Genomic DNA, 15524 nt, shown 5'->3' with positions numbered 1-15524 from the left:
ATAGTTTGCTCCATTGTGCATCTGCTTAACTTGCCAGCAGAGAGTTGTTAGCAATTCTTGCGGAAAAGGCAGCTGAGGCTGTAATCCTCTTTCCTAGGGCATACCATTTTTTACCCTCTTTATCTGGTGATGCCTCGCTAGTTGACAGCGGAACCCCTGCTCTCTTCCTAGTATTTGTCACCACTAAGGTGTCTGGTACAGAGTGGCCCCTGATGTATAACGAGTCCGATGGAGAAGGACTACATTTTTCTATCCTCGGGTTGACCCCTCTGATCAACGCGGGAGTGGATAGTGAAGGAATAATTCGTCTCTTTACTGAGGCGAGAAGGGGAATGGTTTGGCTGACAGGGGGTTTCTCCTTAATGATCTTTTCTACAAAGTCGATGTCAGGAGAAGTTTCCCCGGTCTCGATCTCGAAATGCGCTGCTGCCTTGCGTAGTAGTGCATTAAAGGTAGGTTGATCGTCTATAGGTGACGTATTCCTAATAGGTGAGTCTTTGGGTGGGGACAGGTTTATGGCGTCAGGGTCTGAAAACGCTGATGGGGACTGCCACTGCTGTGAAGCGCCTTCTTCTGGGTCTTCTCCGAAGCCCCCCCCCCCCCCATCACCCATATCCGGGTTGTCTTCAAAACCTTCCTCCTCTAGGTTTTGTTCCCCTTCATTGCCTAAGAATTCATACTCCTCCTGAAAGTGGGGGTCCTCACCAGTGAGGTCATATAAATCTACATCTTCTTGGGGGGGGGGGGGGGATCAAACAGCCTAGGGTACTTGGCCCTGGGATCCTCCTGAGGTCCCTCTCTTGATCTCTTGGGTGTTGGAAGGTTCTGAGTCTCCATAAACCTCTCCATTTTGTCCATACAGAACTGGATTCTCTCTAGGGTCTCGTGAGGTACCCCAGAGCGGTCAGGGGGGGGAAGGGAGGGCCTTCCGTTAGAAAACGCTTCGACCTATCCCACAACGTCGAAGAAAGGTTCCCCTCGCCTTCTGAAAAGCCTTCTGGTAGGCTAGGAGTCCCTCTCGACGGAGGGGGCGGTTCCTGCCTTCCTTCTGACCTTTTCGGCATCTCCCGGGCCTTATGAGCTGCGATCGACGTTTCTTTAGCCGTCCGTCTGGCTATCGGTGGAAATAATCCACGCCAGGCTCTCGACAACTGAACTGTGTGTCGAGGGTACCTCCGGCGTCGACGTTACAGGCGTCGCTTGCTCTACGCCGGCGGGCGCTCCGACGGTGCGCGTCATCTGGCGGTTTAGTGATAGTGCCCTTATCTGGGGGTAGCCCAGTCGCGGTTGCGAGGGGGGCTTAAGACTCTTACAGTCTGAGGCCGCCGCCGGTAGGACCTGCGTCTCCGTTGGCGCTAATGCTCTCTTCGTCTTCGACGAGGAAGAGCCATGGGTCGTGCGTTAATGGGAGTGTTTTCTGTGTGCGTCCTTGTCGCCGGGGTGTTCATCCCCATAAGCAGGGCGTGAGCCGAGCTTGTCAGTGCCGGGGACAGACGAGGAACGTGAACGCTCCTTAGAGAGGTCTACGACTTCCGAAACGGACGTCGGGTTGTCACATTCCTCGTCACTTTCAGCGGCGGCGGGTGATGAATCAGACCTAGACATGGCGTAGGCTGCCCACCTCTTGACCCTGCAGTCTTTTAAAGTCTTCGCCTTAAGGAGCTGACAGGCCGCACAGCCGTCTTCTTTGTGGTCGAGGGGCAAGCAACGGTTACACCGTTTATGCTTGTCTTTCCAGGTAAACTTGCCTTTGCAACGCGGGCAAAACCTAAAGGGTGTCCTCTCCATAGCTGAGGACCCGATTGCATGTGACAACAACCCCGAAGGAAAGGGAGGGGAAAGGGAATGGCATTCTCAAAGAGAAACAATAAATGTCCCACGACCCCACTCTCCCTGCTGTATTTGGCCGGCGAGGCAAGGCCACATATTCGGCAAACGCCGAACAACCTCCTCCGTCGAAGGCACGTCTGTCAGAGATCTTGATCGGTGGTGAACAGCTTCGCAGCTATGACACTGTAGGAGGGATGTAAGTAATAATATAAGTTAACGACCAAAGGTCGAATAAAGTTTTTGCAATGTCTCTCGAGGAGCTCCGTGTTAAGGCGACCAATATCCGGGCGGAAAAAAACAATCTGAGGGACCTCGACGCGTGAGGGATTGTGGGTACACTGCACGTCACTATAGGGATAGTGTTACAGACACGCCTTGTCGACGTCCCTTTTTCGACTACGAAAAACAAAATGCAATACTCCGCAGTGACCACTGGATCTCGGACTATGCACAGCATGTGATTCTAAGCAGATTAACAAACATCAGAAATATATATATACACACACACATACATACATTTAAGAATAAAGGATGGATGTTTCCACTACGTGTGAAAGCAGAGGCCTCATTCTCAGTGTAGCGCGCAGTAAGAAAACACATGAATTAAAAGTGAATCTCAAAAAGACGAGGCTTAATGAGCCATGAAGTCTAGCCAAGAAGCAAAAGTCTTAACAGGTTGGAGGGAGCTGACATTGGATACAGAATCGTGTGAAAGAACAGCTCCTATTCAGAAAACATGACCAAAACAGAAGACGTCAGAGGTCTATTAAAAAATAGTATTTTAGGACAGTAAAAGCTTAAAATCATGGTCTACAGTCAGGGAAAGGATGAAGTTGGAGGAGCAAGATGATCACACCTACGCATGAGGGCAGAGCGTGCCTTCACTTCCCGATTCTCCACAGTATAGAACAAACTCAAGGCCGACCTTCAAAGCCTAATTGACTACACAACTAATGAGTCTGGCTTCAGCTGCCCTCTAATATATAATGGGTCTGAAGATGCGGGGTGTAAATAGCTTCTCTCCACGTGGGTTTACAGCCGTGTAAGGTTAGGGGCTTTTAATGACGGTAGTATCCTGCGCTGCACTGACTTCAGTAGAGGAATAAACTGCACCACTGTTTTCTTGCCCAAGGATTTGCTTTGCAAAGTCCTTATCCTCCTGTACCTCCTGGGTGTCAATTTGAAAGTGCTCAGCCACCTTTGCTAGCACCTCATTCTTGGTCAATAGGAGAGTCTATAGAGTACATATTGGCCTCTGGGTCAGCCTCTTGGTCCTAGTCATCCCCATAAAAAGGGTCTGCCGTCTTTTCATCGAATTGAGGATCAGCTGCCTCTACAAAAGAGATCTTCGGGTTCTGATTCTGGATCAAAGAGTTCTAAGACTGTACTTTGCAATGGAACATCTATACAAGACCTTTTAGAAGGACGTTGAGTAGGTAGAGCCAAGACTTGTGACCCAGAGGGAGCCGAGGTGGGATGAGTGGAGTGGAGTGGAAATTCAGGAAGTATGCAGGGTTCTACTCATAGAAATTGGCCATAAAGGCCATTCTTCTAATCGCCCTCTCTGTCTTGTGACGACCATTCTTTTGAAGTTGGGATTACCAAAGGTTGTGAAGAAAGTCTTAAGTCCTCATCTGTGGGAGGTATTAAGTTAGATTTTTGTTTATCTTTTGGTTTTTCTATGGGCCTAGATTCTTTGAGGGTTTTTTTTCCCTAAGAGGGCTTTTATCCCTATGAGGTGTTTTAGAGGACTTCTTTCTGTGTTCCTTTCCACTTCCCCGGGGCCCAGAGCGGTGTTTATCTGACTTTTTGGGGCCTACTACTTGATCTGATGCTGAGCATCGAATTTCAGACGTGGGTAGGGCAGAGGCCTCGTCTGCGGACGATAGACCATCAGATAGAGGGTTATGGGCGACACCATTGCCGTCCTTCGACGATTGCGCCCTGTTGTGCGGCAAACAAGCAAGAGTGCCCAGAGGACAGGGACTCAATGGACCTTTCCCTGGGTTTCGAACATTGTCAATCACTCGACCCATGTGTCGAGTCTCGACTTGGGGTTATGTGTTTAGTGGTGGCTGTCTTTGTATTGCTTCCGCCGCCGGGTCTAGTCCCCATAACATGGCCGCTGGCCTGTCCTCCGGGGTGGAGGGCCTGCGCTTGGGTAGCCAAAGCTACCCTGTCGCCCTCGCTAAAGGCGCCTTCTACCTCCATGGCCTCGAGCTGCCTGGCATAGTGGGCCCAGCGTTTTGTGTAGCGATCCTTTAACGTCTTCAGCTTGAAGAGCCTACACGTTCGACAAGACGTTTCGACGTGGTCTCTTGGGAGACACAAGTTAGACTAAATGTTTGTCTACCCACTTGAATTTACGATTGCACTTGGGGCAGAAGTTAAATGGGGTTTTGTCCATAACTACAGACTATGGCAGCTGGGCGAAAAAAAAAAGTGTAGGAAAGGGGGAATATACGTCCTAAAATGACCCCCCAGCCCTCTCTCCCTACTGTCTGGGCCAAAGCCCGGGGCAGCCTTCCAAGGCCGAACGGTCCGTTGCGGTAGTCCTTCAAAGGGCAGTTATCTGTCTTCACCGGCGTGATGTTTGAGGTCAGTGAAGAAAAGGATAGAAAGAATTACTATCGATCATTGAAATAAGTCAATGGCTTTATGCCAAAAGAGGAACTCCGCTATACGCGCCCATCTAGAATGGCGGAAAAAAACAATCTGAGGGACCTCAACACATGAGGAATCATGGGTACAGTGGTCGTCACACTAAGGATAGTATTACTGGCACGCCCTGGCGACGTCCCTTTTCGAGTTTCGAAAACAACAACTGCCCGCAAGTTTTGGGGGTCATTTGAAACAACAAGGCCCTCTAAAGTCCCCTCTTGTTATACCACAACAGGATTTAACTCAGGAGAGCTGTTTGGAGGACTCTTTCCACAAGGTGGCTAATACTACTAGGGATTTGTTGCAAGATAATATTGACATGGATTTATCACCTGGTATGCCCTCTCATGGTAATACTCTCCCTAGTTTCACTACCACAACAAACTCCCCGATTGTTCCGTGTACTTCTAAATCAGATTTATCCTCTGAAAATCAGCCTAAGAAGGGGATACCTAAAGGCACGCCTGAGATGAGGATATGTGAACTAATCTCCCCTCTTGTCTAATTTACACATTAGTTTGAATTTGGCATTAAAGGCCTTGTGATACGCAGGAAAATCTGGGGGGGAGGTGGAGGGGGGTAAATCATGGCAGCTCAGCAGAAGGCATTTAATGATCTTACTCTTCATATGTCTAGTTATGAGAACCAATTAAATCTGAATGCTATGAATTGATCTGCTGCTACAGGTTTTAATGCTCAAGATTATTACAATTCTAGACTTTTATTTTGGAGGCACGTTTGGTTAGACCCCAGGTAGACATTGTAGAATGTTGCCCCAATGGTGGGGAGTCTGAACAATCTGAAAGAGCTGTTCATGCTCCGTCAATGGACAATCAGGCCGAGGAACGCATGGACAGTCCTTCAGCTTTGATAGAAGTTATGGGTTTTTTGAATGATACTGCTGCTGAACATGAGGCAATTTTGGTGGTTGACTCCATTCCCTCTACTGCTGACAAGGATATGGATATACAATCTGTGCCTACTAATTTTACAAGCAGCAAAAAGCGTAGGAAGAAAGCAAAAAATACCCCAAAAAAACAAAAAACATGGGTTCTGTGAAGATTAAGGGGAGACATTTCAACCTCAAGGCCATTCGTAATTTAAATCATCATGAGATATCTGATAGAGAGGGCTGTGTTGAACAGATTGAGGAAGCTTCTGAGGTTGTAGTTTTGGTGAACAGTCCCAGCCTGGGTCCTAGTACTATTAATGGCGATGGAACAACTTTGAAGACTCTCTGCCCCTCTAGGAGAACTAAAAGGGGGGCTGAGGGTGATAATTAGCTGGAATGGCCGCAAACTAAACAGACTACAATTACAGCATTTGGTAAGGTGATCAGTAGAACGCATGCTCGCACATTTACTGGTTATGTGCAGCCTAGTGTGGCTATTAATGTCCCAGCTGCCAATCTGGTGGTGGATACTAGTCTTTCTGGGATAAATCAGGCAGATAGACAAGTGGATCAGCCCAGAAGAGATCTGTTGGTGCCCAATGTTGTGGTGGGGCATTGCGGATCTCTAATGGGCAGGGGGGGTTTGGGGGGGGGGGCACCGGTCCAGTTCTGGCACAACAGGTTAGTTGTAAGGCTCCTAGTCAAGTTTTGGGTGGAGCTGTACCGATCTCTTCTGGGACAAGTCTAGGCTCAAAGGCTGGGTTGGGGTCAAGTCTGGTGGATGTGAGTGAAGCTGTGCAACCCAGCAGTAAGATCATAGGCTGGATGCCTAATGAGAAATGTACAAAGGTGACTAACCTCAACAGGGTAGGGTTATTGGCTCTTTTCAAGGCAATGCTGCTTCTTAGATTGATAACTACTGAATATATAGATGCCATATCTCTCCCTAGAGCAGCTAATGGTAGAACGGTCAGTAATTTCCACTCGGGTATGGTTGCCGCCATGGTTTGGGACCAACAGTGCAATCCATGGGATTTGACCTGGTGGAACTGCTGATGCAAAAACTTTTGTAAAACCTGTGCATCTATCCCAGAAACAGTTGTGGGGCCTACATCTGTACCTACGGATGACTCTGGAACTGTAATATCTCATATCTAATCTTCTGGGTAATAGTCAGGATTGGTCTTGGATACAACCTGCCCTTAGATCTTTAGAAAGTCTAAGGCTAGGTACGGTACATGCATGACAGGATAGTCATTGAAGTAGTATCGTGGAATACTTGCAGCTGCTCTTACTTGTATAAGCTGTTGCTCAACTCTACCTGTGCTAGTATTCCTAGAATATACTTACTTCAGGAGACTATGCTGGGGGCCAATCCTGTACTAGAGGGTTACTATACTATCTCTTGTCTTGCGGTTAGGGGGTGGGGGGAAGAGGTTGAGGGGCATCCGAGAGGTGGTCTTACCATTGCTATAGACCGTAATTTGTGTCTTTCGTGGTAAGTTAGCTGTTGCTCGGAATGGCTTTTGGCAATTGATTTAAATTTGGGCGCTGGTTTCTCTCCGATATTGTTGCTCAATCTTTATTGGAATCCTATGCAAGTTACCTCTGACACTATAGAGGACAGGATTGGAGAAATTCTTTACGAAGGGATTCAGAGGGGATGCGGCTTTCAAGTTATCTTGGGAGGGGATTTCAACTCCTTTTGTGCAGAGGGTGCCAGGTGGAACTCACTGGAGGCTCTTCCCTCGGTGCAGCATGTGAACCTTAGGCAAGGCATTGGGTCGGATCTTTTTCTCAAGGAGTGGGACTTGTCCTTATTGGATAATTTACCTTCTTCTCGTGCCTCTAAACATACATGGCATAGAGGAGTATCAACCTCACGTATTCACTATTTTTATGTCTCAGATGTTATTAGGAAACAGTGCAGCTATCCAAGTCATCTTAATTCTGATTTGGGTGATCATGTGCCTATCTTTTTCACCTTGTCTATTCCTATGTTAACCCCTTGGATTAGCCCTGATCCTGTGGGATTGGAATGCAATAATAAGGGTACTATAGTGTTGTGGAATAGGAAAATTGTACATAAATGTAACCATCATCTTTCTGTCTCTCTTCAAAAGGCTATTTCAGTCTTATATGGCTGTGAGCGGCAGTTCTTCTCCATATAACATTATCTTGGCCTATATTCACAAGATTAGGGACTCAACTAGTTTTGTGAGTCTTAATAAGAAAAGTGTTATCAGAGATGACAGAATTCTATCCTCTAAAGGTCCGCAAAAGAAAAACTTGCGGCTCTGAGGAAAGAGGGATTAACAACCTTTGAATACGGGAAACTCAAAAGTGCGATTATCTTGAGGCATAAGCATTCCGTCAAATCCCTTAGGATGGACGCGTACTCTCTTTGCCATCAATATATGTTGGAGTCTCTGTGCAAGGTTAAAGATGGCACTTTTTGGTCCACGGTGAACAGGGTGTTGGGGAATGTCAAAGGGAGTAGGGATTGCCCCATAGACTCAGCTTCTTGGATTTCCTTTTATACTAAGAAATATGCTCTGCCTGATGCTTTTGGAGCTTTGGATGACTATGATGTGGGCTCGCCTGTGAAGGTACTTTGTAATTGGAACAAGGAGGATATAGCTTGGGAGATTGCCAGACGTAAACCATCTAGGGCCCCTGGTCCTGATGGTATTCCCCCCCCCTTTGTTGTTAAAGAACATCCTGGAACCTGGATCGAGCTTTTAAAATCCATGTTCGACCATATCTTTCTGTCTCATACAGTGCCAGCTTCCTGGTCTAAGTCAATCATAGTACCTATTTTTAAAAGGGGCGATAAACTTGATTTGTCCAACTATTGTCCAATAGCTTTAACAGATGCCACTAGTAAGGTTCTTTTCTATTTTGCTGTTAAGGGACCTTAACTCTGTTATTAGGGAACTTAACCTTCCAAGTAGGTTTTAGGTTGGGTTCCGTGCTGAGCTTGGTACTTTCTTGAATGCATCTATTCTTAATCACCTTAGACATTATGTTCCATCATGCCAATGTTGGGGATGTTTATCTGGCCTTGTTGGATATGACTAGTGTCTTCGATGGGGTGATAAGATCTGGGTTCTGGCATAAAATGCTTTCCTTGGGCATTTCTCGTAAAATGGTCCAATTGATTGCCTTACTTCACTCTAAAAACATCTGTCTGTGTACAATTAACTGAGGATGGTGTTCTTTCTTCCAAAATACTTACCTGTACAGGTGTTAAGCAAGGATGTACTCTGGCCCCTATGCTCTTCATCCTCAGTGCGTGAGATGCTGAGGGACTGTCAGGGTCCCTCCATCGCACCTGCAAGGTTGGGGAGTGTTAGCTTGGAGTGGATGGCCTATGCGGACGATTTTACATTGTTCGATAGAACCCCAGAGGTCTTAGAGCTAAAATGCAGCTCTTCTATGAATATGCGGTGAAAAATAATCTGTTCCCTAATGCTTCGAAATCTAAAGTCCTGGTTCTATCAAGAAGAATCAAGGACATTCAATATTCTTGGAACATGGGAACTGATGCTGTGGAGCAGGTCAATACTGTAATCTGGGATATCATTTGTCCAACAGGGTTAGCATAGATCAATGGAAATTCATCTTGAATGACGACGTTAAGAAACTTACTGCTCATATGAAGTTCTTAAAACACAAAGTATGCAAGTTTTCTTTACTTCCCCTGAGACAATATTATCTGGCCAAATTTGAGGCAATTATCCTTTACGGACTCGACCTTTGGTCCCAGAATATGTGTGACCTAAATACTATTCAGGGGACACTATGGAAGAATGTACTCTGTCTCTCTATGGCTATCCCTAATGCCATCATCAGACACGAGTTGTGTCTGGTGTCACTGAAGGCAAGGTATGTCAGGAGACAGCTTTCTCTCTTCAGAAGAATAATTGCTCCGCCTAAAAATTCTCTTTATGAGAATCTTAAGGTTGCTATGACAGCAGGATCTGTACCATCAATGAATGAGCTTAATAAACAGATGTGCTCTGTGTTGCTGTATATTTGCGCATCCAAAGAGGATTTGATTCTTAGACCGGGAAATGTTAAAAAGATTCTGTTCAGGTCTGACTGGGCTGAGACTGTTGATGGTATTCATTCATATACAAGCTTTGTGGAATATTCTAGGTTTACCCATGCTAGGGAATGTCTGCCTTTATGTATTCAAATGTTTCCCTGCTCTGTTGTACACATGAACTTCATGCGTTTTAGGTTTAATCAACTACCTGTTTATGAGAAAGTTAAGAGTTGGCAGAGCATGAAACTGCTGGATGAGTCCAATGGACTAAATAATGAAGGTAGGTTTTGTGGGGTAAGCAACACCCATGAAACCCTGAAACACCTGGTAGTTGAGTGTATGTTCTTTGATAATGAACAATCTGGGTTTTTCAAGGATAACACCATTGAATGTTCAGAGGTATTAAGAAATTTGTTTTGGTGTCATATGTGGGGCACTGCTATTTCCTTAGTTTCATCTCTAAATTGTTTTCTTATATTTTTAATTTCTGTGTTGAATAAGAAAAAATAATCTTTGGAAGTTTAACATTTTGTAAACTGAAGTCATTTTTGTAAATTGAAGTCATTTTGTATTCTAATGTTTTCTTTTGATTTTAGATGATCTCTTGTTGAATGGTATTTTATTCTTTTTATTATCTTTCATCTTTTGTATTTTGTTGTGTATGGTTTTTTGTAAACTGTAAATTCAACAAAAAAAAAAATACTGTAATACTCACCAGCTTCCACTAGATGTTGGCCTATGCACAGCATGTGATCCAAGCAGATTCCCCAAGCCTCAGAATATATATTATATATGCTTGCCGCAATCTAGTCACTACAAAGCCAGTCTTAAGATTACTTTGTCTGCTTGAGTTTCTTTTGCATCAGTACACATGTAAACTAGCTTAATATTTTCATCCGTTTCTGTGGCATAAGCTTCTTCTCCCTGATCCCAAGAGGTCACTTATCCTTGCTACTTTCTTGATGCCTTATAGAATATCTGCATTCTCTGGTCTCTGCATCTCTTCTACAGACGTCAGCTCGATTCTGTGACACGTCACCATTCATTTTTCCCATTTATTTGCTTTGCTTCTTCAGGAATCTCATTTAAATGAGCATCATACTTTCTTGTATGTCGGTATGGGTACCTTAACTACCAGATCTTCTTAGGTATTGGTACTTTCACTGGTACTGCACAGAGGCCATACTCTGCTCTTTGTCTGTTCAGCTGCTCTGTGTAGGTCTCATACTCTGGTTTCCAACAGACAGGCAATATGGGTGGGGCGGGATCCTCCTCTACATAAGTAAGAGCTTTGAGACTTGCTTTATGCATAGGTTCAAAGGGAGACCCCATTAGTCTGGTTAATACCACATTAAGGTCCAATCCGGGAGCCGGGTAAGAAATGGGGGGGGGGGGGTGAATTCTCTAAACCCCTTCCATGAAAGCTTTAATAACTGTGATCTTCCACCACAACACTTTACGTTGGGACGTGGTATAGGCTGAAGTGCAGCTAAGTAAACCTTCAGGGAATTCAAAACCAGACCTGAGTCTAGTGAGTGAGTCAGGTATAACACAATATGAGTAGGAGAGCAGTCAATGGGATTGAAGCTCTTGAAATTGCACCAGATGATGAAGCGTTTCCATTTATTGGAGTAGCAATGTCTGGTGTTAGGCTTTCTTGCCTCCCTAAGTATATCCATGAATATCTGAGGGAGCTGGAGATGCCCAAACTCCATGAACTCAGGAGCCAGGCCGCAAAGTTGATTGTATGCGGGCATGGGTGAAGTGTTTCCCCCTTGTCCTGAGGTAGCATGTTGCATGGGCAAGGTAGTTTCATCGGAGGATAGAGAGAGAGACATCACCATCAGATGGGAGAACCAGGGGTGGCATGCTCAAATCGGGGCCACCAATATCATGGTGACTGGTTCCTGGTGCATCTTGTGTATAATCTTGTTTAATAGGGGAGTCGGAGGGGTTGGGGGCTTGGGTGTGGGAAAGCGTAAACAAATTTCCCTGACCATGTTACTCTGAGACCGTTCCCCTTGGATCGGTTCTGAGGGTACCTGGAGGCGTAATCTGGGCATTGCGAGTTCTCCAGAGGTGCGAACAAGTCGATCTCTGGGAAGCCCCATTCTGCGAAAGCGTTGGTGACAATGTCGTCGTGTAGTCGCCATTCATACACCAAGGGCAGTGGGAAGTCTCTGCTGAGCATGTCTGCCAGAAGATTGAGTTCCCCTGGAACATGTTGTGACAGTAGGAACATCTTGTGCTTGAAAGCCCACTTCCAAATGTTGTGACACAGTTTAGACAGCCCTGGAGAGTGAGTGCCCCCTTGCTTGTTCAGGTAGTACATGGCCGTGGTGCTGTCTGTGAGGATTATCTCGCGTACCCCAGCACTGGATAAATCTTTGGTAAGATTTCAGGCTCCTAAACCAAGGAGTCCCCCCCCCCGCCCCTTTACTTTAGCATCCTATGGGAGTTTTTTTGAATTTTCATTTTAACTCGAGGTCACTGTTCCACTGACAATTCCCTATTTGTTTGTTCATAGATAGATTCCAGGACTCCCTTTAAGGTTACCACACGTCCTGATGAAGGCCTGCTCACATAGCTGCATTGCACAGCTTTTCTAGGCTGAAACACCGTTGTGTCGACGATATCACCATTCGAACAGTGCACATTGGAAGCATTGTTTATGTGTCTTTTGTATACATGTCCATGAATATGGGTTTATGTTCTATTACTGTAACTGCATGACTGTTATGGTTTACCAAAAATAGCAGTGCACCGTTTGTTGTATCACATTGAGATCCAGTTGTTTTCACTGGACCATACTCATTTGTATTGTTGTGTCTTAATACCCCCTGGGTGCTCTATCCCCACTAATATTATCCAGATGCTATAAAAAATGCATTTTGTGAAAAAAAGGATTGCAGTATGACTAACTTTTTTCCTGCATTAGTTTGGAATTGTGTTTCACCTCTCACCCTGAAATTTTGGTTTGTTTATCTAACAAAGCCACTAATAAGACAGTTTTAAGGGTGAGAAATCTTAACGAACAAGAGTGGAGTGGTTCAAAAGGAGTACCCATCAGGAAATTTAAGACTAAATTTAAGTCCCATAAGGGAACTTGGAACGGTCTCAGGGGATAGACATTAGTTAACCCCTTCAGAAACTGTAATACTAAGGGTAATTTGAAATATGATGGCTCCTCTGCAGTGAGCTTGAAGATCGATAGTGCTGTGAGGTAGCCCTTGATCGTACCAACTTGAAGACCTGAATTCGCCAAATAGAGTAGAAAGGATAACACCATTAGTGTCCTACATGAAAAGGGTTCAATATTCTTTTCTCTACACCAGCTGCAAAATTTGTTCCAACGGCAGCAGTATAAAGTCTGTTGCTGGCCTTCTGGCTGAAAGCAACACCTCCATGACGTCATCTGGGAGGTCTCAATCCTTGTATCCAACCTTTCAGAAACCAAGGTTGAGAGTTCTGATGTTTGGATGGAGAACCTGACCTCCCTTCTGTGAGAGAAGATCCTCCCTGTGTGGAAGACGAATCGGAAGGCAGATGGACATGTCCAGAAGGTCCGGGCACCACGTTCTCCTGGCCCAGTCTGGGGCAATTAGGATCATAGTCTTCCAGAATCTTCTCAACCTCATTATCATCTGAGGAATGACAGGGACAAGGAGGAAATGCGTACAGAAGTGGAAACTCCCAGTCCACTACGAACGCGTCCCCTAGAGCTCCTCTCGGGGAAATTTCCTTGAACAAAACTGATCGCACTTCCGGTTGATACTGGTGGCGAACAGATCCACTTGAGGGGTTACCCAAAGGGCGAAGATCCCTTGAAGGACTTCCTGAGCTATCTCCCACTCGTGAGAGACTGTGCTCTGCCTGCTCAGAGCGTCCACTGTCAAGTTCTTCTCTCCGGCTAAGTAAACTGCCGACAGATTCCTTCTTGAATTGCCCAAAACCAGAGCTGCACCTCCTCTCCGCACAGTGGCAGTGATCCTACGCCTCCTCTCTTGTTGAGGTAGTGCATGGCCACTGTATTGTCAGTCATTATTAGGACATTTTTCCCTTGTACAGATGGCAGAAAAGCCTTCAGCGCTAGTCTGATAGCTCTCAGCTCCAACAGGTTTATACGTAGTCTGGACTCCGATGGAGACCAACGACTGCTGATGGTCAAGTCGTTGGCATGGGCTCCCACCCCGTGAGTGAGGCATCCGTGACTACTGTTATCTCCGGCCATGGTTGCCAAAACAGTTCTTTCAAAATGTTCTCCCAACAGGCCCACCAATGAAGGTCTCGAGCCACTTTGTCCAGAACCTGAAGGAGATCTGTCATTTTTCCTGAGAATTGCGACCACTTAGTTCTTAGTGCCCACTGGAGAGATCTCATTCTCAGGCGAGCCTCTGGCCCAAGGAAGATGCAGGATGCCATGAGGCCTGGCAACCTCAAAAAGTCGAAGGCTGGGAGACGTTGGGCATTTTGAAACTTGGTGACCATCTGCAGAATATCTTGAGCCCTCACCTCTGGTGGCGAGGCTTTCCCCAGGGAAGTGTCCAGGACCGCTCCGATGAACTGGAGTCTCTGTGATGGTATCATCTGTGACTTCTTTAAATTGAGGGAGAAGCCCAGTTTGTGAAGTGGCAGACATAATCTAGTTGGAACTGAGCTTGTTCCGAAGATACTGCTCTGATCAACCAATCGTCTAGGTAGGGGTAGACGTGGATCCCTTCCCTCCTTAGACTTGCAGCCACTACTGACATTAGCTTGCTGAAGACCCTCGGGTGGAGGTCAGCCCAAATGGCAGAACTCTAAATTGATAGTGAGAGTTGGCAATTGCGAACCTCCGATATTTCCTTTGTTTGAGATGGATTGGCACATGGAAATAAGCATCCTGAAGGCCTAGAGATAACAGCCAGTCCTGAAGCTGGAGGGCCTGAAGGATCTGAGAGAGAGTTACCATCTTGAACTTGTCCTTCCGGAGGAATTTGTTCAATTCTCGTAAGTCCAAGATGGGTCTCAATCCTCCGTCCTTCGGCATCAAGAAGTAGGGGGAATACCAAACCTTGTTCCTTTCCGCTACAGGTACCGGTTCTATGGCACCTTTCTCCAGCAGGTCTAGAATCTCCGGCAAAAGGAGCGTATCTGGAAACTTCAAAGAGTAGTTCCTCGGTGGATGACTGAGGGGTGCGTAGAAAAGGCAGGCAGTGACCTTGGCCAACTGTCTCCAATGCCCAAGCATTTGACATAATAGCCTGCCATTCCATCAGATGTTGAGTTAACCTGCCCCCTACTGGTGTCTTGTGAGGAGTCTCCTCAGAGTGGTTTAGAGGCGGCTGATGCAGATGCCGAGGGTAAAGAGGCACCTGCTGCAGCTTTTGTACTTTTAACCCGTCCACCTCGGGTGAATTTCTTTTGCCCTCTTTGAGCCGGCTGTCCTCTGCCTTTTCCGAATATGGAATAAAAACGAAAGGCCCTACCTCTCTAAGAGGTACATGAGGAGCGATAGGGAGTTTGACGGATTGCAGCTCCAAGGGATTTTGCTGCTGCCTTGGATGTTTGTAACTTGTCTAGGCTATCATCAGCTTTCTTACCAAATGAAGAGCCGTCAAAGGGCATATTCAAAAGTCTGGCCTGTACATCTGGAGCAAAACCAGACTTTCGCAACCACGTAAATCTGCGGATTCTAGTACTTGCCGCCATGGCCCTGCTGATACGGTCAGCAGAATCAATGCCAGTTTGAAGGTATTCGCAAATTGCGTCTTTACCATCTTTAATGATGTTTAGAAAAGCTTCCCTTTCTTCTCCTTCCGGGAGGCAGTCAGCCGCTGATGAAGCACACTCCCAAAGTGTATGGCTGAATCCTGCGAGCGTACAAGTAGCATTAATGGATTTAAGTGCCATGCTACACGCAGAAAAGACCTTTTTTGACATACCGTCAAATCTCTTATCCCTGTCCTGTGGAACAGTAGGGTATGCAGATCTACTGTTCGATGAAGTTGCTGCTTGAACAACCAGACTCTCTGGAGTTCGGTGTTTGGACAAATATTCAGGGTCAGAAGCAGATAACAAAAAACTATCTGCCAAATATAGGGTAACTGC

At 46.0% G+C, this 15524-nt stretch overlaps 1 protein-coding gene across 3 annotated transcripts in view; it reads right to left on the bottom strand.

Moving 5' to 3' along the window:
- KMT2D (lysine methyltransferase 2D) overlaps positions 1 to 15524 on the bottom strand; it is a 2224302-nt gene that overhangs the window by 965569 nt on the left and 1243209 nt on the right. The gene's annotated exons all lie outside the window — the stretch shown is intronic.

Source organism: Ambystoma mexicanum, chromosome 3q, assembly GCF_040938575.1.
Source record: "Ambystoma mexicanum isolate Mex_15411 chromosome 3q, UKY_AmexF1_1, whole genome shotgun sequence".
NCBI classification, from domain to species: Eukaryota; Metazoa; Chordata; class Amphibia; order Caudata; family Ambystomatidae; genus Ambystoma; species Ambystoma mexicanum.
The sequence above is the reverse complement of the archived record's forward strand: the minus strand, read 5'-3'. Positions and strand labels throughout refer to the sequence as shown.